Source organism: Pongo abelii, chromosome 2, assembly GCF_028885655.2.
Source record: "Pongo abelii isolate AG06213 chromosome 2, NHGRI_mPonAbe1-v2.0_pri, whole genome shotgun sequence".
Lineage (NCBI taxonomy): Eukaryota > Metazoa > Chordata > Mammalia > Primates > Hominidae > Pongo > Pongo abelii.
Genome location: NC_085928.1, coordinates 104,967,522 through 104,988,508, shown reverse-complemented (window position 1 = coordinate 104,988,508; position 20,987 = coordinate 104,967,522). Strand labels below are relative to the sequence as shown.

Genomic DNA, 20,987 nt, shown 5'->3' with positions numbered 1-20,987 from the left:
CCTCTCTTATTTCTTCCCCCACCAAAAGAATGCCGGCCACTAGGAGTGAGTGACCAGCGCCTGCGGGTTAGAGCTATTTTGGGCAGGAGAGCAGGCATCGGATTCCAGCGTTCCAGGCAGGGGGAGGGGACGAGGGTTAGGCCTGAGGCGCTTTCCGATTCCCCAGCCTGCTGTAGGCGAGGCTCTAGGAGATGAGCTAGCTTCCCGCTCCTCCTGTCTCAGGCCTCAGTCTCCCATCCGTGTAAGGGCCGGGCAGCAAGGCTTTCATCCTTTGCAATTGAGAGAACGCTTCCTGATTGTTCTCATGGCTTAGAAATACCCCTTGATTTGCATTCGAAGGAAATAAGGAGGGCTGAACGCAGTCGACGGGTGGCCAGTTGCTGGGCCAGTTCGCAGTCCTGACTGTCCCTTGATTAGTCTTAGAGGTCCAAAGGCCTGAAGTTGGGCGGGGAGCCCCTCCCCCACACTACTGGTTCTGAAGGCTCCGAGTGACCGAGACTGGCCGCCGGGGTGTGTCCTGGGACGGACTTCCCTGGCCGTGGGGGCGAGGCTTCCATAATGGGGCGTGACTTTTAGGGCGGGGGAGTGGCTAGCCAATGAGCAGAGCGGTGCGGGCCGGGGCGGGGCTTGTGCGCGGGTGCGGCGCGCTGCGGAGCGGCCGACGCAGGCAGAAGCGGGCGGCGCGCGGACAGCGAGTCGGCGCCGCGCGGAGCTGGCCGCTGGATTGGCTGCAACACTCGCGTGTCAGGCGGTTGCTAGGCTCCGGCCGCGCGCCCCGCCCTCGCGCTCAGCGCCCTCTCACCGCCCGGTACGTGCTCGCGCGGAGGCTGCGGCGCGGCGCTCGCGGTCCTTAGGCTTGGCGGCGGCAGCTTCGCGCCGAGTCCCCGGGGAGCGGCGGTGGCGGCGTCCTGGGGCCGGGAGGAGCGAACACCTGCCGCGGTCCTCCCGCCGGCGCTGGGTGAGTGCACCGCCCGCTGTATCCGCTGTGCCTGGCTGCTCGGGCCCCCATCCCTGCTGCCGGCTGAGCCTTCCGCGGAACACCTGCTGCTGCTCGCTTTTCGGCCCGGGGCGGGGACACGGCCGCGGACGTCCTTGTGGGTGAGGAGGCGGTGCCGCCCGGGCGTAGCCGCCCCATTGCTCTGGGTCCCGCAGGCAAAGGCTCGGAGCGTTCGACTGCAAGGCCCGGGCCGCGCGCCGCGGCGATGGGCCAGGCCTTAGCTCGGCCCGCGCTCCCGGGAACGCGGAGCCTGCGCCTTGGCCGCGGTCGTGAGCCGCCTGCGGGCCGCCTCCCGGGCTTCCAATAGGGGTTGTGGCCCAGTTGGGCCGGATTCCGACTGTGGGGCGTCGAGCCCCGCCAGAGGCAGGGAAGGGCACCGCTGCCGCCACTGTTCTGTCAGAGCTTCTCAGAGCCTTGGTGGGTTCCCTCATCCTTACTTGAGCTCCTTTGGAAGCTTGTTTGCTTGCTACCTTTTCACTTTGTATTTGGCAGACCTGGTTCACCTGCGAGTGTATTTGGATAGTGTCTCCACAGAAAGTGTCGTCTCGGCTTGGAATCTTTTTGCCATAAATTCTAAGTTAGTTTTCTACAAACTCAACTGGTAACTTGAAATGCATCCTTTAATCTCTATAACTTGAAAAGTTCTTATATTTGTAAATCGAGTTACTTCAGAATTAGTTTTAATGGTGACGATGAAGTTTTGACTGGTTGAGGCAAGAGCCAGGGACAGCACCTTCATAGCGCAGAGTCTAACTTAAGATTCTAGCCTGCTGCTTCCCTAAATAAGCGAGTAGAAGTGACTCCTGGCATAAAAGCCAGACTCCGTGAAGGAAGGGTGGTGTTTATAGGACATAATTCCAGATAAAGAGTTGGATGTGCTTTCAGGTGTTTTGCAAAGTCTGGTGTAGATGGGTATTGCAATTTTATCAGGTTCTATGCGTAGTTAAGTTCAGAGACATTATTTTGGAATGTTCCTGTTCTAAAAAAGAATTCAACCGTACTACATTTTGGAGGCATAAACATCCGTAGTTTGAGTATAGAGAAGTTTAGTTGAACTTTTGTGGGGTTTTTTTTGCTGTGAACTAAGGAAGAAGAGCTCATGGCCTGTGTCCTGTATTTTGGAGAAATCAGATTTCAGTAGGGAGTTGGAGCCATCATGTGAAGATCCTATGGGATATAAAATCTTGTGCTGACATGTGCCTTTGTTAAAAGAGGTACAGTGCAAATCCTCACTGTTCTTAAAAATTGATTTGGCAAAATGCATTTATTCATTTTAACAAATATTTTGATTCACTACCTTCCAAATTCTGTGGTAGATCCTAGGGACCCATGTAAAAGAGTCTGCTTCTGCCCTTAAGGAATTCAGTTTAGGGGGCAGTGGGGACCGGGGAACCCATGATTAATAGTGTCTGCCCACTAAGCATGCTCGCATAGTAGCCTGAGGAGAGAGGGAGTTCCTGAGCTGTAGCTTTCAGGGCCAGCAGGAATTAGTGAGGGACATCAAGGTCTGGACACAGGGAACCACATGTACATGAGCACCTAAAATAGTGCTTGGGAGTCCTCCAGCTTGGCAGGTGGGAGCTCTGGGCCTGCCTTGTGCTCAGGAGTTCCAACTTTGTATGCGGGGTGCAGGAGTCTGGGGAGCCTTTTAATCAGTAGAGTGGTGTGACCCACACCTGTGTTTAGAAAGATACTGCTGGTGGAGTGGCAGGAAGAGAGAGGGGGTCAGGACCTCTGGCAGTTAAGTCAGCTAACAGAGGAGAGATGGGGAGGGAGAAGGAGCCATCAGAAAAGAGAGACTGAAAAGGTAGTGCAGAGGGGATGTCCTGCCATGATGGGGGAGGAGCTACATTCTGGAATCCATGGGCCAGAAGACCAAGCATAACCAAGCATTTAAATTCCTTCTTGACTACCTGGTATAGTGACCCACAGAGTTGCTTGTGTCTGGTTAGTGTTGAGGATGGTGGGATTTGGAGGGACCACTTAGGGACCACTTAGACTGCAGTCGATGCATAGGAAAGGAGGCCTGGCATTTGATTATTAAAAACTTTATCGCCGGGCACGGTGGCTCACGCCTGTAATCCCAGCACTTTGGGAGGCCGAGGCAGGCGGATCATGAGGTCAGGAGATCGAGATCATCCTGGCTAACACGGTGAAACCCCGTCTCTACTAAAAATACAAAAAAGTAGCTGGGCGTGGTAGCGGGCACCTGTAGTCCCAGCTACTCGGGAGGCTGAGGCAGGAGAATGGCGTGAACCCGGGAGGCGGAGCTTGCAGTGAGTTGAGATCGCGCCACTGCACTCCAGCCTGGGCGACAGAGCGAGACTCCGTCTCAAAAAAACAAAACAAAACAAAAACACTTTATCTCCAGGCCGGGCGTGGTGGCTCCCGCCTGTAATCCCAGCACTTTGGGATTCCGAGGCAGGTGGATTACCTGAGGTCAGGAGTTCAGGACCAGCCTGGCCGACATGGTGAAACCCCGTCTGTACTAAAAAATACAAAAATTCGCCAGGCATGGTGGCGGGCGCCTTTAATCGCAGCTACTCGGGAGGCTGAAACAGGAGAATCGCTTGAACCCGGGAGGCGGAGGTTACAGTGCGCTGAAAGCCTGGGCGTCAAGAGCAAAACTCGGTCTCAAAAAAAATAAAAAAAACAAAACAACTGGCCAGGCGCGGTGGCTCACGTCTGTAATCCCAGCACTTTGGGAGGCTGAGGCGGGTGGATCACGAGGTCAGGAGATCAAGACCATCCTGGCTAACACGGTGAAACCCCGTCTCTACTAAAAATACAAAAAATTAGCCGGGCGCGGTGGCGGGCGCCGGTAGTCCCAGCTACTCGTTCTCCTGGAGGCTGAGGCAGGAGAATGGCGTGAACCCGGGAGGCGGAGCTTGCAGTGAGCCGAGATAGCGCCACTGCAGTCCGGCCTGGGCGGAAGAGTGAGACTCAGTCTCAAAAAAAAAAAAAAACAACAACAACAACTTTATGTCCTACTTGAACCTGGGGTATTGCATTTCCTCTTGCGCACAGCAGGCATCTTAACCCGTGAGAGTCAATGTGTGTTCATTCTTGTGGAGGCAGATGAGAGTGTATTTCATTTCTTTTCTTTTCTTCTTCTTTTTTTTTTTTTTAGACGGAGTCTTGCTCTGTCACCCAGGCTGGAATAAAGTGGCGTGATCTTGGCTCACTGCAACCTCCGCCTCACAGGTTCAAGCAATTCTTCTGCCTCAGCCTTCCGAGTAGCTGGGATCACAGGCACTTGCCACCAAGCCAGGCTAATTTTTTGCATTTTTAGTAGAGATGGGGTTTCACCATGTTGGCCAGCCTAATCTTGAACTCTTGATCTCAGGTGATCGGCCCGTGTCGGCCTCCCAAAGTGTCGAGATTACAGGCGTGAGCCACTGCGCCTGGCTTTTTTTTTTTTTTTTTTTTTTTTTGGAGACAGAGTCTCACTCTGTTACCCAGGAGTGCAGTGGTGGGATCTTGGCTCACTGCAGCCTCGACCAACCTCCCTGGCTCAAGCAGTCCTCCCACCTCAGCATCCTGAGTAGCTAGGACCACAGGCGCATGCCATCACTCCTGGCTAATTTTTTTTTTTTTTTTTTTTTTTGAGACCGAGTCTTGCTGTGTCGCCCAAGCTGGAGTGCAGTGGCGTGATCTCGGCTCACTGCAACCTCTGTCTCTCGGGTTCAAGTGATTCTCCTGTCTTTCCCTCCCGAGTAGCTGGGACTACAGGCGCGTCACCACACCCGGCTGATTTTTTTTATTTTTAGTAGAGATGGGGTTTCACCACGTTAGCCAGGGTGGTCTCCATCTCCTGACCTCGTGATCTGCCCGCCTCGGCCTCCCAAAGTGCTGGAATTACAGGCGTGAGCCACCACACCCGGCTAGTTTTTTTTTTGAGGTGGAGTTTCGCTCTTTTGCCCAGTCTGGAGTGAAGTGGCGCGATCTTGGCTCACTGCAACCTCTGCCCCCTGGGTTCAAGTGATTCTCCTGCCTCAGCCTCCCAAGTGGCTGGGATTACAGGCATGGACCACCACACCCGGCTAATTTTTGTATTTTTAGTAGAGATGGGGTTTTGCCATGTTGCCCAGGCTGATCTCGAACTCCTGACCTCAGGTGATCCACTCTCCTTGGCCTCCCAAAATGCTAGAATTACAGGCACTAGCCACTGTGCCCTGCCCTGATTTTTGTATTTTTTATAGAGATGGGGTTTCTCCATGTTTCTCAGGCTGGTCTCGAACTTCTGAGCTCAAGCAATCTTCCTTCCTCAGCCTCCAAAAGTGCTGGGATTACAAGTGTGAGCCACCATGCCTGGCCATTTTTTTAATTAATTAATTAATTAATTTTTTTTGAGACGAAGTCTCGCTCTGTCGCCCAGGCTGCATGGAGTGCAGTGGCATGATCTCGGCTCACTGCAAGCTCCACCTCCCGGGTTCACGCCATTCTCCTGTCTCAGCCTCCTGAGTAGCTGGGACTGCAGGTGCCTGCCACCACGCCCAGCTAATTTTTTTGTATTTTTAGTAGACGGGGTTTCACCGTGTTAACCAGGATGGTCTCGATCTACTGACCTCGTGATCTGCCCGCCTCGGCCTACCGAAGTGCTGGGATTACAGGCGTGAGCCACCGTGCCCAGCTTTTTTTTTTTTAAGATGGCGTTTCACTGTTGTTACCCAGATTGGAGTGCAACGGTGCAACATTGGTTCACTACAACCTCGGCCTCCTGGGTTCAAGCGATTCTCCTGCCTCAGCCTCCCGAGTAGCTGTGATTACAGGCATGCGTCACCACGCCTGGCTAATTTTGTATTTTTAGTAGAGACAGGGTTTCTCCATGTTGGTCAGGCTGGTATCAAACTCCCGACCTCAGGTGATCCCCCTGCCTCGGGCTTCTAAAGTGCTGGGATTACAGGCATGAGCCACCTCGCCTGGCCAGCTTTTTTTTTTTTTTTTTTTTTTGAGATGGAGTCTCACTCTGTTGCCCAGGCTGGAGTGTGCAGTGGCGCGATCTTGGCTCCTGCAACCTCCACCTCCTGGGTTCATGTGATTCTCCTGCTTCAGCCTCCCAAGTAGCTGGGATTGCAGGCATGTGCCACCACGCCCCGCTAATTTTTGTAATTTTAATAGAGATGGGGTTTTACCATGTTGGTCAGGCTGGTCTTGAACTCCTGACCTTGTGATCTGTCTGCCTCAGCCTCCCAAAGTGCTGGGATTACAGGCGTGAGCCACCGTGCCCAGCCAGCAATTTCTATAAATAGGAGTTTAGAGTAGCTTACAAAATTACACCAGCCAGAAGGCTTAATTTAGCCTTAAGGAATAGGGTTGTCCGTTTTCCAATTTCTTAGGTTTGATAGCTGAGCATTTTCTTTTTCTTTTTTTTTTTTTGAGACGGAGTCTGCTCTGTCACCCAGGCTGGAGTGCAGTGGTGCGATCTTGGCTCACTGCAAGCTCCGCCTCCTGGGTTCACGCCATTCTCCTGCCTCAGCCTCCCGAGTAGCTGGGACTACAGGCGCCCGCCACCACACCTGGCTAATATATATTTTTTGTATTTTTAGTAGAGATGGGGTTTCACCGTGTTAGAATGGTCTTGATCTCCTGACCTCATGATCTGCCCACCTCGGCCTCCTAAAGTGCTGGGATTACAGGCATGAGCCACCGCACCCGGCCATAGCTAAGCATTTTCTTAGTTTTACTCAGGGTCCAGGGTAGAAAGATGGATGAGATACATTGGTAGAAGATCATAAACTGAGAGTGTCAAAGTTGATGAAGCTGGTCTGTGTTCTTTGTTGAAGTGGTTAAATCTGAACGAACTTTAGCAGTATGTTGACTTAATTTATATTTATGTTTTAAAAGTAGGATTCTACTGGAACAGTCAGCTGCATATTTAAAAAATTACTTTTATGACCAAATGTCTTTTATCTTGCTTGTCATCAGATACATTTAATGGTGTTGAGGTTTTGGGCTGGGCGCAGTGGCTCACACCTGTAATCCCAGCACTTTGGGAGGCCGAGCCGGGTGGATCACCTGAGCTCAGGAGTTTGAGACCAGCCTGTCCAACATGGTGAAACCCCTTCTTTACTAAAAAATACAAAAATTAGCTGGGTGTGGTGGCGCGCACCTGTAATCCCAGCCGCTTGGTAGGCTGAGGCAGGAAAATTGCCTGAACCTGGGAGGTGGAGGTTGCAGTGAGCCAAGTTTGAGGTTTTGCAGTGTTGAGGTTTTCTTCTCAGTTATACCTTTTTGAGCTAATCGTTTTAAAAAATACCACTGTCTAAAATACACTGAAATTAATTTTACTATTTATAATTTTTGGTTCTGGATTGACTGTACAGAAAATGTTTCATTTTCTTACTGTGACCTTTGACAAAGAAGGGTGAGTAATTTGTGGTGTGGGCAGGAGACTCAGTGGCATTCCCCACTTCCTTTGGAGTTGGTCAGTGTGGTATAACTCTATTTCAGTTGCGGGCATTCACCAATATTGTTTCCTCCTTTTCCTGCAGGGCCTCTGCTCTCCAGGAAGATAAGGCTTTTAAAGCAGCTTAGCACTAGAAGGTGAGGTAAGGTACTTGAAAAGAGACATTTCTGCAAAAGAAAGTTGAGGAATAATCACATACTGGCCAAAATGATAACCACAGAATTATATTTATTTGTTTTTATTTATTTTTTTGAGACAAAGTCTTGCTCTGTCACCCAGGCTGGAGTGCAATGGCGTGATCTTGGCTCACTGCAACCTCTGCCTCCCGGGTTCAAGCAATTCTCCTGCCTCAACCTCCCAAGTAGCTGGGATTATAGGCATGTGCCACTGCGCCCAGCTAATTTTGTATTTTCAGTAGAGACGGGGTTTCTCCATGTTGGTTGGGCTGGTCTCAAACTCCTGACGTCAGGTGATCTGCCCGCCTTGGCCTCCCTAAGTGCTGGGATTACAGGGGTGAGCCACCGCTGCCCAGCTTATTTATTTGTTTTTGAGACAGGATCTCTGTCACCCATGCTGGAGTGCAGTGGCATGATTACAGCTCACTGCAGACCTTGACCTCCTAGGCTCAAGCTATCCTCCCACCTTGGCCTCCCATGTAGCTGGGACTACGGGGTCATGTCACCATGCCCGGCTAATTTTTGTAACTTTTTGTGGAGATGGGATCTCACTATGTTGTCCAGGCTGATCTGAAACCCCTGGGCTCAAACGATCCTCCCACCTTAGCCTCTCTAAGTGCTGTGATTAATAGACATGAGCCTCCGCACCTGACTTAGAATTTTAAAACATTAATAGAGGAAAAGCTCTATTGGATAATACATATATTTAAGTAGTGTGGAAGATAAAAGTGGAAAGAGGCCGGGTGCAGTGGCTCACGCCTATAATCCCAGCACTTTGAGAGGCTGATGTGCACGGATCAGCTGAGGTCAGGAGTTTGAGACCAGCCTGGCCAACATGGCGAAACCCTGTCTCTGATAAAAATACAAAAATTAGCCGGGCGTGGTGGCAGGTGCCTGTAATCCCAGCTACCTGGGAGGCTGAGAAAGGAGAATCACTTGAACATGGGAGGTGGAGGTTGCAGTGAGCTGAGATCCCGCCATCACACTCCAGCCTGGGCAACAAGAGTGAAACTGCATCTCAAAAAAAAAGTGGAAAGAAAAGGACTGGGTGCGGTGGCTCACATCTGTAATCCCAGCACTTTGGGAGGCCGAGGCGGGTACATCATTTGAGCTCAGGAGTCCGAGACCAGCCTGGCCAACATGGTAAAACCCCGTCTCTACTAAAAATACAAAAATTAGCCAGGCGTGGTGGTGTGCGCCTGTAATCCCAGCTACTTGGGAGGCTGAGGCAGGAGAATTGCTTGAATGTTGAATCTGGGAGGCAGAGGTTGCAGTGAGCCGAGATCGTGCCATTGCACTCCATTCTGGGCGATGGAGTGAGACTGTCTCAAAAAAAAGAAAAAGTGGAAAGAAAAGAGAAAAGGAGCCCGATCTCGTGCCTGTAATCCCAGCACTTTGGGAAGCTAAGGTGGGAGGATTACTTGAAGCCAGGAGTTTGAGACCAGCTTAGGCAACAAAGAGAGACCCTGTCTCTACAAAAAATAAAAAAAAAAAATTAGTTGAGTGTGGTGGCACGTTCCCTAGGTACTTGGGAAGCTGAGGTGCGGGCATCTTTTGAGCCCAAGAGTTATTTTTTATTTTATTTTATTTTTTTTATTTTTTGTAGAGAGAGTTTTGCCATGTTGTCCAGGCTGGTCTCGAACTGCTGAGCTTAAGCGATTCGTCTGCCTGCGCCTCACAAACTGCTGGATTACAGATGTGAGCCACTGGGCCTTAGCCTAGGAGTTTGAGGCTGCAGTAAGCTTTCATCACAGCAGATCACGCCACTGCACTCCAGACTGGGTGACAAAGTGAGACCCTGGCTCAAAAAATAAAAAAAAATTTAAAAATGAAAAGGAAAAATCTCTTGTTGTCCCCTCCCTTTTTTTTTTTTTTTTTTGGAGACGGAATCTTGCACTGTTGCTCAGGCTGGAGTGCAATAGCGTAATCTCGGCTCATTGCAACCTCTGCCTCTCGGGTTCAAGCGATTCTCCTGCCTCAGCCTCTTGAGTAGCTGGGATTACAGGTGCCCGCCATCACGCCCAGCTAAGTTTTTGTATTTTCAGTAGAGACGAGGTTTTACTATGTTAGCCAGGCTGGTCTCCTGACCTTGTGATCCTCCCACCTCAGCCTCCCAAAGTGCTGGGATTACAGGTGTGAGGCCATCCCATTTTATTTTTTCTGTAAATAGGGAATACAACACATGGTACTAACTTGATTAAAAGTTCAAAAGGGTTATACAAAGGAGGGAAAGAAACCTTCCTTCCATCTATCCCCTCAGCCTGTGGTTCGCCTTTCCAGAGACAGTTGTGATCCCCCCTGATTCCTGGGTCTCCTCCAGAGATGGCCCTTGGCAGTGTTTTTACCAAGTTTGAGTATAGATTTTTTTGTTTTTTTGAGACAGAGTCTCTCTCTGTTGCCCAGGCTGAAGTGCAGTGGCTCGATCTCTGCTCACTGCAACCTCCACCTCCTGGATTCAAGTGATTCTCCTACCTCAGCCTCCTGAGTAGCTGAGATGACAAGTGCGTGCCACCACATCCAGCTAATTTTTGTGTATTCAGTAGAGACTGGGTTTCACCATGTTGGCCAAGCTGGTCTCGAACTGAACTCAGGTGATCCCGCCAGTCTTGATCTCCCAAAGTGCTGGGATTACAAGCATGAGCCCCCGCGCCGGCCTGAATATAACATTTCTTTTTTTTTTTTTTGAGACCGAGTCTCCGTCTGTTACCCGGGCTGGAGTGCAGTGGCTCGATCTCTGCTCACTGCAACCTCTGCCTCCCGGGTTCAACGATTCTCCTGCCTCAGCATTATGAGTAGCTGGGATTACAGGTGCGCACCACCACACCTGGCTAATTTTTTTTTTTTTTTGTATTTTTAGTAGAGACAGGGTTTCAGTATGTTGGTCAGGCTGGTCTCGAACTCCTGACCTCGTGATCCACCTGCCTTGGCCCCCCAGAGTGCTGGGATTACAGGCGTGAGCCACTGCGCCTGGCCATGAATATAACATTTCTTTTTTTTTTTTGGGAGACGGAGTCTTGCTCTGTCGCCCGGGCTGGAGTGCAGTGGCGCGATCTCGGCTCACTGCAAATTCCACCTCCTGGGTTCACACCATTCTCCTACCTCAGCCTCCCGAGTAGCTGGGACTACAGGTGCCTGCCACCACGCCCTGCTAATTTTTTGAATTTTTTTAGTAGAGACGGGGTTTCACCGTGTTAGCCAGGAGACCTGTTAGCCAGAATGGTCTCGATCTCCTGACCTCGTGATCCACCCGCCTTGGCCTCCCAAAGTGCTGGGATTACAGGCGTGAGCCACTGTGCCCAGCGAATATAACATTTCTAATGGTTAATCTGTCTCTAGTTCTTAGAGTTTGGTTCTTTTTTTTTGTTTTTCTTCTTATTATTTGTTTTAGCTATCTCCTACAGGAAGGAGGTTATTTCTTACTTTGGTTGTAATAGCTAATGTTGCAATTAACATCTCTGCATAAAGTTTTTTTGTGTTTTTTTTTTATTTGAGATGGAGTCTTGCTCTGTCGCCCAGGCTGGAGTGCAGTGGTGCGATCTCGGCTCACTGCAAGCTCTGCCTCCCGGGTTCACGCCATTCTTCTGCCTCAGCCTCCCGAGTAGCTGGGACTACAGTTGCCTGCAGCCACACCCGGCTAATTTTTTGTATTTTTAGTAGAGATGGGGTTTCACTGTGTTAGCCAGGACGGTCTCAATCTCCTGACTTCGTGATCTGCCCGCCTTGGCCTCCCAAAGTGCTGGGATTACAGGCGTGAGCCACCACGCCCGGCCTGCATAAAGTTTTTTAAAAGAGTTTTTTGTATCATAAGAAGTGAATTGTGGCCGGGCACGGTGGCTTACGCTTGTAATCCCAGCACTTTGGGAGGCTGAGGCGGGCAGATGACAAGGTCAGGAGATTGAGACCATCCTGGCTAACACGGTAAAACCCCGTCTCTACTAAAAATACAAAAAAAAAAATTAGCCGGGCGTAGTGTTAGGCACCTGTAGTCCCAGCTACTTGGGAGGCTGAGACAGGAGAATGGCGTGAACCTGGAAGGCAGAGCTTGCAGTGAGCTGAGATAGTGCCATTGCACTCCAGCCTGGGCGACAGAGTGAGATTCTGCCTCAAAAAAAAAAAAAAAAAAAAAAAGTGAATTGTGATTTACAGTTTTGTAGAAGCACATTTATCAACGTCAAGTAAGGCGGATTTGTATTGATTTTTATTTTTAAGTATTGTGCACGTTTTCTGTAGTCCCTTTTCTGTGACTTGCATGGATTTGTGATTTTTATAGCCATGTGGAGACCTAGTCTCAGTGTTCCCTGCCCTTGGGGGCATGAGGAGCCACAGATTCATTCTTGCTGAGGCAGTCACGGCCCATGGATACACTAAGTATAGGGGAGTGTGCCAGTTGTGGGGAGCTCAAGGATGAATGAAGCACTTGGAAGGATATGTCGTATTCAGGGAAACAGTAGCCAGTGCCCAGCTTGATTCCCTGTTTTGGCATTTACTCTTCATTTCTATAAATGTTGTTTTTGTATATGAGGTATGAGAATCTACAAACAAGCACCTCTTACAGAGTTCTTTCTCCTAATTGGTACACAGTTTTCTGTATCTATAGGTTCCACATCTGTGGATTCATCCAACTGTGGATTGAAAATATTTGGGAAAAAAGGATGGTTGCGTCCGTATCAAACATGAATGAACTTTTTTCCTTGTCATCATTTCCTAAATGTTAGAACAACTATTTTCATACCATTTACATTGTATTATGTGTTATAAGTAATCTAGGGATGTTTAAAGTATACAGGAAGATGTTTAAGGGATCCAGGGCTGTGCAGGACGTGCCTTGTTAACAAAATGTTTACGAGCAGTATACTTAGTAAAAGTCATCGCTATTCTGTAGTCTCAATAAACGGGGGGCACAATGCACTGTGGAAAGCCGCAGGGACCTCTGCCCCTGAAAGCGGGGTATTGTCCAAGGTTTCTCCCCATGTGATAGTCTGAAATATGGCCTCGTGGGATGAGAAAGACCTGACCGTCCCCCAACGCGACACCTGTAAAGGGTCTGCGCTGAGGTGGATTAGTAAAAGAGGAAAGCCTCTTGCAGTTGAGATAGAGGAAGGCCACTGTCTCCTGCCTGCCTTTGGGAACTGAATGTCTCGGTATAAAACCCGACTGTACATTTGTTCAATTCTGAGATAGGAGAAAAACCGCCCTATGGGGGGAGGCGAGACATGTTTGCAGCAATGCTGCCTTGTTATTCTTTACTCCACTGAGATGTTTGGGTGGAGAGAAACATAAATCTGGCTTACATGTACGTCCAGTCACAGTACCTTCCCTTAAATTTAATTATGACGTAGATTCTATTGCTCACATGTTTTTGTCCTTATTATGATGCAAATATTACACCATTTTATATAAGGGACTTGAGCACCTGTGGATTTTGGTATCCTGGAACCAATCCCTCATGGATACCGAGGGAAGAGTTTGTAAATGTATTAAAACAGAGTAGTGGAATTGGAATCAAATTCTTTTGATTTTGTAGGTATCTCTGTTTAGCCTTTTCACTGTGCTGGGAACATTTCCCCCCAGGCGTCCTAGGGGTTGATGGGAGACTTACTTAAGATTCCCAAGGCTGTCTAGGGTAGAAGTGAACCAGTTCTGCCTTGGTTGTCATAAACACCTCTGTTAATTAGCTCAGTTGTTCTCCAGGGATAGATTGATTTCTCTAGCCAGCTTTTGCCAAGAAAAATGATGTAGTCAATGGAATTCCAAATAAGATTTCCTTTTTATTTGGCTATTAATCAGAACCTGGGATAACATCCATTTTCTGGGCCCTAATTTTACTATGGAATGTTTCCATAAAACATGCATCTGATTACTGTAAATGTCCTGTAAACACTCCTGCTTGGGCTGGTAGGTCATCTTTTTTTTTTTCTTTTTTTTTCTTTTGAGACAGTTTTAGTCTTGTTGCCCAGGCTGGAGTGCAGTGGCGTGATCTCAGCTCACTGCAACCTCTGCCTCCCGGGTTCAGGTGATTCTCCTGCCACAGCCTCCCAAGTAGCTGGAATGATACACCATGCGCCACCACACCTGGCTAATTTTTGTATTTTTAGTAGAGATGGGGATTCTTCATGTTGGTCAGGCTGGTCTCAAACTGCTGACCTCAGGTGATCTGCCTGCCTCGGCCTTCTAAAGTGCTGGGATTACAGGCGTGAGCCACCATGCCCGGACTGTAGGTCACCTCTGTGTCCAATCTGCCCTGACCTCTGGGGAGGTCAAGGATGCCTTGCCTTCTAGGATTTTTTATATTGGAGACCAGTCTGATGAGTAGCCCTTGAGCAGGGACTGGATTCTAAGTCTTGGAGAAAATGAGGAAGTTCTACCTCTTACGTGAGGTATGATTGAAGAAATTGTGTTTTCTTTGTTTTTGAGAGGCAGGGTCTTGCCCTGTTGTCTAGGCTGGAGTGTGGTGGCATAATCATAGCTCACTGCAGTCTTGACCTCCTGGGGTCAAACAATCCTCCCACCTCAGCCTCCTGAGTAGCTGGGACTACTAGCATGTGCCACTATGCCCAGCTAATTTTTAAATTTTTTTGTAGCGATGAGGTCTTGGCTATGTTGCCCAGGCTGGATCCTCCTGCCTCGGCCTCCCAAAGTGTTGGGATTACAGGCATGAACCACCACACCCGGCCCAGAAGTGTCTTATATTTTTAGACTTTTGAGCAGTGTTGGAATGATTGAATTGCCTGAGTGGAGAAATTTGGTAGGAAGAGAGTAGAAGAGAGGCTCTTTATTAAAGACCTAAAAATAAAATTCATTAAAGTCACAAATAGATAACAGTAGGATTCCTGTCTGACTCTCTCCTGCTTTGGGTTTGTGCTACCAGCTGTTGGGTCTGCTTACCTAGAAAATAGAATAATATTTTGTCAGAAGGGTCAACAGTATGGTCCTAAAACACTGTGTTTGCAAGTCTGAGGATGTGCTTTTTCCAATTTTAAAAGTAGTTTAGAAAGTGACCAGATTCTTTCATGTAGGGAAGAAATCTTAGCAGGAGACATTGGTTCTTCTGCTTGTAGTGCCAGCCCTAACCTGGCAGGTCCTGTGGGGGGACCCCTGTCTCTTCATAGCTCTGAGCCTTTTTCCCTTCTAGTTGGACTTTGCTGACTAGAGAGGGATCTCCTATGTAGGCCATCTGATTACCTGATTTAATCAGATGGTACCTCTGTTATTTTGGAGAAGAGGGTCTCCTTTTGTTTCTAATAGCTGAAGATAAAAATGGCTCCGTATGCTTTCTTCCTATGGAGGGCTCTGCTGCCCTGAGCTGCCTGTGCCCTTTACATCTGTGTGAGGGGGTGGAGGAATGTCCTGGCCTCCTCGCTTCCATCCTGCTATGGGCTTCCAGGGAGAATGGGGTCCATTGTGGGCTGTACCCAAAGGCACAGTCCTCTGCCTCAGTGTCAGGCTTACTGTGGTCTCTGTGTCCAGTTTGCTGTGGTCACTGGGTGCCAAGGGGCTGGGAGCTCAGGAAGCCATTGCTGCTTTTTCCTTTTTTTTTTGAGACGGAGTCTTGCTCTTGTCACCCAGCCTGGAGTGCAATGGTACGATCTCTGCTCACTGCAACCTCCGCCTCCCAGGTTCTAGCAATTCTCCTGCCTCAGCCTCCCGAGTAGCTGGGATTACAGACGAGCACCACCACGCCGGGCTAATTTTTGTATTTTTATTGTTATTATTATTATTTTATTTTATTTTATTTGAGACGGAGTCTCACTCTGTTGCCCAGGCTGGAGTGCAGTGGCGCAATCTCGGCTCACTGCAAGCTGTGCCTCCTGGGTTCACGCCATTCTTCTGCCTCAGCCTCCGGAGTAGCTGGGACTACAGGCATCCGCCACCACGCCTGGCTAATTTTTTTGCATTTTTGGTAGAGACGGGGTTTCACCGTGGTCTCGATCTCCTGACCTCGTGATCTGCCCGCCTCAGGCTCCCAAAGTGCTGGGATTACAGGCATGAGCCACCGCGCCTGGCCATTTTTATTTTTATTTTTGAGATGGAGTTTCGCTCTGTGGGCCAGACTGGAGTGCAGTGGCATGATCTCAGCTCACTGCAAGCTCCGCCTCCCGGGTTCACGCCATTCTCCTGACTCAGCCTCCCAAGTAGCTGGGACTACAGGCACCTGCCACCACGCTCGGCTAATTTTTTGTATTTTTAGTAGAGACGGGGTTTCAGCGTGTTAGCCAGGATAGTCTCAATCTCCTGACCTCGTGATCCGTCCGCCTCGGCCTCCCTAAGTGCTGGGATTACAGGCGTGAGCCACCGCACCCGGCCAATTTTTGTGTTTTTAATAGAGACAGGGTTTCACCACGTTGGCCAGGCTGGTCTCTAACTCCTGACCTCATGATCCACCTGCCTCGGCCTCCCAAAGTGCTGGGATTACAGGCGTGAGCCACCATGCCCGGCCGCCATTGCTTCTTTACATACTACCCTGTTCTTCAGGAGTGTTCTGAAGGATGGTACTTTGTTTGCCTCTAGGTCTGCCCCCTGATTTTGTCATGTCTTGATAAACGCTTTTGTGGATCCTTTTGCAGGCCTAAGCTCACTCTTGTAGCAGATATGGGGCCATATTTGGAGAAGCAGGCCTGCTCCTCCCACGGGTAGCTGAATGCCTGGATACAGGAGGCTGGGCTCTCCCTCCAGGCCTTTCCTATATTCTGAATCCACTGGAAAGCATAAGATTAATCTATTTATGAATGAAATTGAACTTTTAGTTCTTGTTTTCTTTATTCTGGCTTTATCAACTTTAGAACTAGATGTGAAATGCCAGAGTATGATTCTCCAAGTAGGAGAAGCTACAGGCTTTTTAAATTTATTTATGTATTTTTTTTTGAGACGGAGTCTTGCTCTTTCGCCCAGGCTGGAGTGCAGTGGCGCGATCTTGGCTCACTGCAAGCTCCGCCTCCCGGGTTCACGCCATTTTCCTGCCTCAGCCTCCCGAGTAGCTGGAACTACAGGCACCCGCCACCGCGCCCGGTTAATTTTTTGTGTTTTTAGTAGAGACAGGGTTTCACCATGTTAGCCAGGATGGTCTCGATCTCCTGACCTCGTGATCCGCCCGCCTCAGCCTCCCAAAGTGCTGGGATTACAGGCGTGAGCCACCGCGCCTGGCCTGCTACAGGCTTTTTATTTTTTATTTTTATTTTGTAGACGGAGTCTTGCTCTGTCACCCAAGCTGGAGTGCAGTGGCATGATCTTGGCTCACTGCAGTCTCTGAGTAGCTGGGACTACAGGCCTGTGCACCATCACGCCCGGCTGATTTTTCTGTTTTTAGTAGAGACAGGGTTTCGCCATATTGGCCAGGCTTGTCTCAAACTCCTGGCCTCAAGTGATCCTCCCACCTCCTCCCAAAGTGCTGGGATTATAGGCGTCAACCGTCATGCCTGGCCCATCTGATTTTTAAAAATATATTTTACACCTTTTGTTTTTACTTCATTAGTATAAAACAAAAATACAGAAAAAAGGGCCCCCAAAAAGGGTATGATTCAGTAAGGGCAGATATTTAAAAAAAAAAAATGTATAACTTGGTTAATTATATAGTAAGAAATAGAGCTTTGGTGGGGTGCATTGACTCATGTGTGTAATCCCAGTACTTTGGAGGCTGAGACAGGAGGATCATTTGAGGCCAGGAGTTCAAGACCAGCCTGGGCAACATAGCAAGACCGCATCTCTACAAAAATAAAAAACAAAAATTAGCCAGGCATGGTGGTGTGCTTGTAGTCCCAGCTGCTCAGGAGGCAGAGGTGGGAACATCACTTGAGCCCAGGAGGTTGAGGTGGCAATGTGCCGTGATTGCACCGCTGTACTCCAGTCTGGGCGACAGAGAGAAACAGTGTCTGAAAAAAAAATTTGGGGTACAGTGGCTCACACCTGTAATCCCAGCATTTTGGGAGGATGAGATGGGTGGATTGCTTTGAGCTCCAGAGTTGGAGATCAGCCTGGGCAACGTGGTGAAAACCCATCTCTACAAAAAAATACAAAAATTAGCTGGATGTGATGGTGGGCGCCTTTGGTCCCAGCTATTTGGGAGGCTGAGGCAGGAGAATCGCTTGAACCTGGGAGGCGGAGGTTGCAGTGAGCCAAGATCGTGCCACTGCACTCCAGCCTGGGCAACAGAGTGAGATTCTGTCTCACCAAAAAAAAAAAAAAAAAAAAGGAGTTTTACTGGCCCCACCATAGGCCTTTTCATGGGCCCCCATCCATTTCCTTCCAAAGTTGATTTCCAGCCTTACTTTTTGTGCCCATCTCCTTGTTTCTTTATGGTTGTATCCCACAAGTTTGCATCCTTGGTTACTGTAGTTTAATTTTTTCTGGTTTTTGAAATTGGTGTATATTTGAAGTCTGTTTAATCTAGTTTCTCCCTCTATTCCTTTTCCTTACAATTGTCGATTGAAGAACCTAGTCCCGTAGAGTTTCCCACAGTCCACATTTAGCTGATTGCGTCTTAGGATTGCTCTCTATTTCTTGTGAATAGGCAGCTGGATCTGAAGGGTTGATCAGCCTCAGGTTTGGTCCCTTTGGCAAGGCTAGGGGTGGTCTGGGTCTTCCTTCTGCAGTTGTGGCGTCCACTTGTTGTCACACACTTTGGTCATAGCCAGTACTCAGAGCTCTACTTTTGTGGGAAGACTGGGGCCTGAGGAGAGGCTGGCCCAGTAGTCCTGGTCAAACCAGTCCCCCCAGTGTTGGTGTGACACTGGCCTGGGTCACTGGGTGGGAGGGGTTCGCAGCACTGTTCCCGTCTTAGGTCCTTACTTCTTCCTTCACACTGCCCCTCCCCTGACTTTCAGCTTCCTTGCCTTTGCCTGTTTGTCCCCCATCTTGTCCCTTCTTTTCAGCTTTTCTCTCTCCCTTTCCCCGTTTGTGTAGTGTGCTGATTGGAAAAAAGTTGTTTGGGAATTAGGAGAGGGGTTCTCATACTGCTCAATCACTCGCCACCTGGGGGACTGTGGAAACCTAGGTTTCCCCATCTGTAAAATAAGATTAGTCTTGATGTTTTATTGTTTATTTATTTATTTTTTTGAGACAGAGTCTTGCTCTGTCGCCCAGGCTGGAGTGCAGTGGTTCGATCTGGGCTCACTGAAACCTCCACCTCCCGAGTTCAAGCGATTCTCCTGTCTCAGCCTCCCGAGTAGCTGGGATTAGAGGTGTGCACCACCATGCCTGGCTAATTTTTGTAATTTTTTAGTAGAGACATGGTTTCGCCATGTTGGCCAGGCTGGTCTGGAACTCCTGACCTCAGGTGATCTGCCCACCTCGGCCTCCCAAAATGTTGGGATTACAGGCGTGAGCCATTGCGTCCAGCCAGTCTTGACGTCTTGTTTTGTTTTGTTTTGTTTTATTTATTTTTGAGATGGAATTTTGCTCTTGTCACCCATGCTGGAGTGCAGTGGCATGATCTCGGCTCACTGCAACTTCCGCCTCCCAGGTTCCAGCGATTCTGCTGCCTCAGCCTCCTGAGTAGCTGGGACTACAGGCGCGCGCCAGCATGCCCAGCTAATTTTTGTATTTTTAGTAGAGACAGGGTTTCGCCATATTGGCCAGGCTGGTGTCAAACTCCTGACCTCGTGGTCCACCCGCCTCGGCCTCCCAGAGTCCTGGGATTACAGGTGTGAGCCACTGTACCTGGCCTATTTTATTTTGATCTTATTTATTTATTTATATATTTTCGAGATGGATTTTTGCTCTTGTCGCCCAGGCTGTTGTGCAATGGTGCAATCTCGGCTCACTGTAACCTCTGCCTCCCAGGTTCAAGTGATTCTCCTTCCTCAGCCTCCTGAGTAGCTGGGATTACAGGCGCCTGCCACCATGCCCAGCTAATTTTTAAATTTTTAGTAGCGACAGAGTTTCGCCATGTTGACCAGGCTGGTCTCGAACTCCTGACCTCAAGTGATCTGCCTGCCACGGCCTCTCAAAGAGCTGGGATTACAGGTGTGAGCCACCGTACCCAGCCCCAGTCTTGATTTTTAAATGGTTGCCTCAAACTCTGTCTTATGAGTTTTCTGTTTAAAAACTTTTTCTGTGTTTGAATGCTATTTTAAAGGAGTTCCTTCTTTCTCCCTGTAGGGCATAGCCCAGCTGTAAAGAAATGGAGAAGTTAGAGCAGCTGGAATTGAGTCTTTTTCATATCTATGTTATCAAGCCGGTGGGCTGGGGTGAATATGGAAGGCTCTGTGGGCTGTGGTCACGGCCTCACCTGCTGATCTCAAGCTCTGGGTAGAGACTGGCTTTACAGGATAGGAGGTGTGTTCACTGCTAGTGCTGCTGCTATACTGGCAGGTGGCTGAAGTTTTGAGCACTTGGAGGGGCACAATGTTTATTAATTGTAGGGTGGTCTCAGACTCCACGCCCAGGAACTTGTCAGCTGGTCTTGGCTTTCTTGTGTGCAGGCCCCACTCCAGCTTACCCTGATATTTGGTTGGCAGCCCAAGCCTGTGTCTTATGTGAGGATAACTCATTGCTCACCTGAGAGACAGAGTCACTGTGTGATTGGCTGTCGGTGTGAGTACGGAGTCTTTTTTTTTTTTTTTTTTTTGAGATGGAGTCTCGCTCTGTCGCCCAGGCTGGAGTGCAGTGGCGCGATCTCGGCTCACTGCAAGCTCCACCTCCCGGGTTCACGCCATTCTCCTGCCTCAGCCTCCCTAGTAGCTGGGACTACAGGCGCATGCCATCGCGCTCGGCTAATTTTTTGTATTTTTAGTAGAGACAGGGTTTTACCGTGTTAGCCAGGATGGTCTCGATTTCCTGACCTTGTGATCTACCTGCCTTGGCCTCCCAAAGTGCTGGGATTACAGGCTTGAGCCACCGCGCCCGGCCCTTTCTTTTTCTTTTTTTTGAGGCAGAGTCTCACTCTGGAGTGTAGTGGCATGATCTCGGCTCACTGCAACCTCCACCTCCTGGGTTCAAGTGATTCTCCTAACTCAGCCTCCCAAGTAGCTGGGATTACAGGTGTGCATCACCATGCCTGGCTAATTTTTATATTTTTAGTAGAGACAGGGTTTCACCCTGTTGGCCAGGCTGGTCTCGAACTCCTGACCTCAGGTGATCTGCCCACCTCAGCCTCCCAAAGTGTTGGGATTATAGGCGTGAGACACTGCGCTCAGCCTGATATGAATATTCTTGACAGTGTCTTCTGGGTATACACCTAAGAGTGAACTGTTAGATATATAGTATTTGATTTTTTTTTTTTTTTTGAGATTCAGTCTCGCTCTGTCGCCCAGGCTGGAGTGCAGTGGTGTGATCTTGGCTCACTGGATCCTCTGCCTCCCAGGTTGAAGTGATTCTCCTGTCTCAGCCTAACCAGTAGCTGGGATTACAGGCGCGTGCCACCACGCCTGGCTAATTTTTGTTTTTTTAGTAGTAATGGGATTTCTCTATG

At 49.2% G+C, this 20,987-nt stretch overlaps 1 protein-coding gene across 9 annotated transcripts in view; it reads left to right on the top strand.

Moving 5' to 3' along the window:
* The first annotated feature begins 600 nt into the window (after positions 1 to 600).
* Positions 601 to 20,987, top strand: part of DAG1 (dystroglycan 1) — a 69,961-nt gene continuing 49,574 nt past the window's right edge. Inside the window, exons 1-2 of one of the 9 annotated variants that reach the window (XM_063722495.1) lie at positions 670 to 958; positions 7,492 to 7,543. The gene's annotated coding sequence lies outside the window, so the exon portion shown is untranslated. Of the gene's footprint in view, positions 1,415 to 7,491; positions 7,549 to 20,987 lie in introns of all 9 variants that reach the window. The other 8 variants (XM_063722497.1, XM_054550751.2, XM_063722494.1 and 5 more) reach the window with 8 other exon arrangements.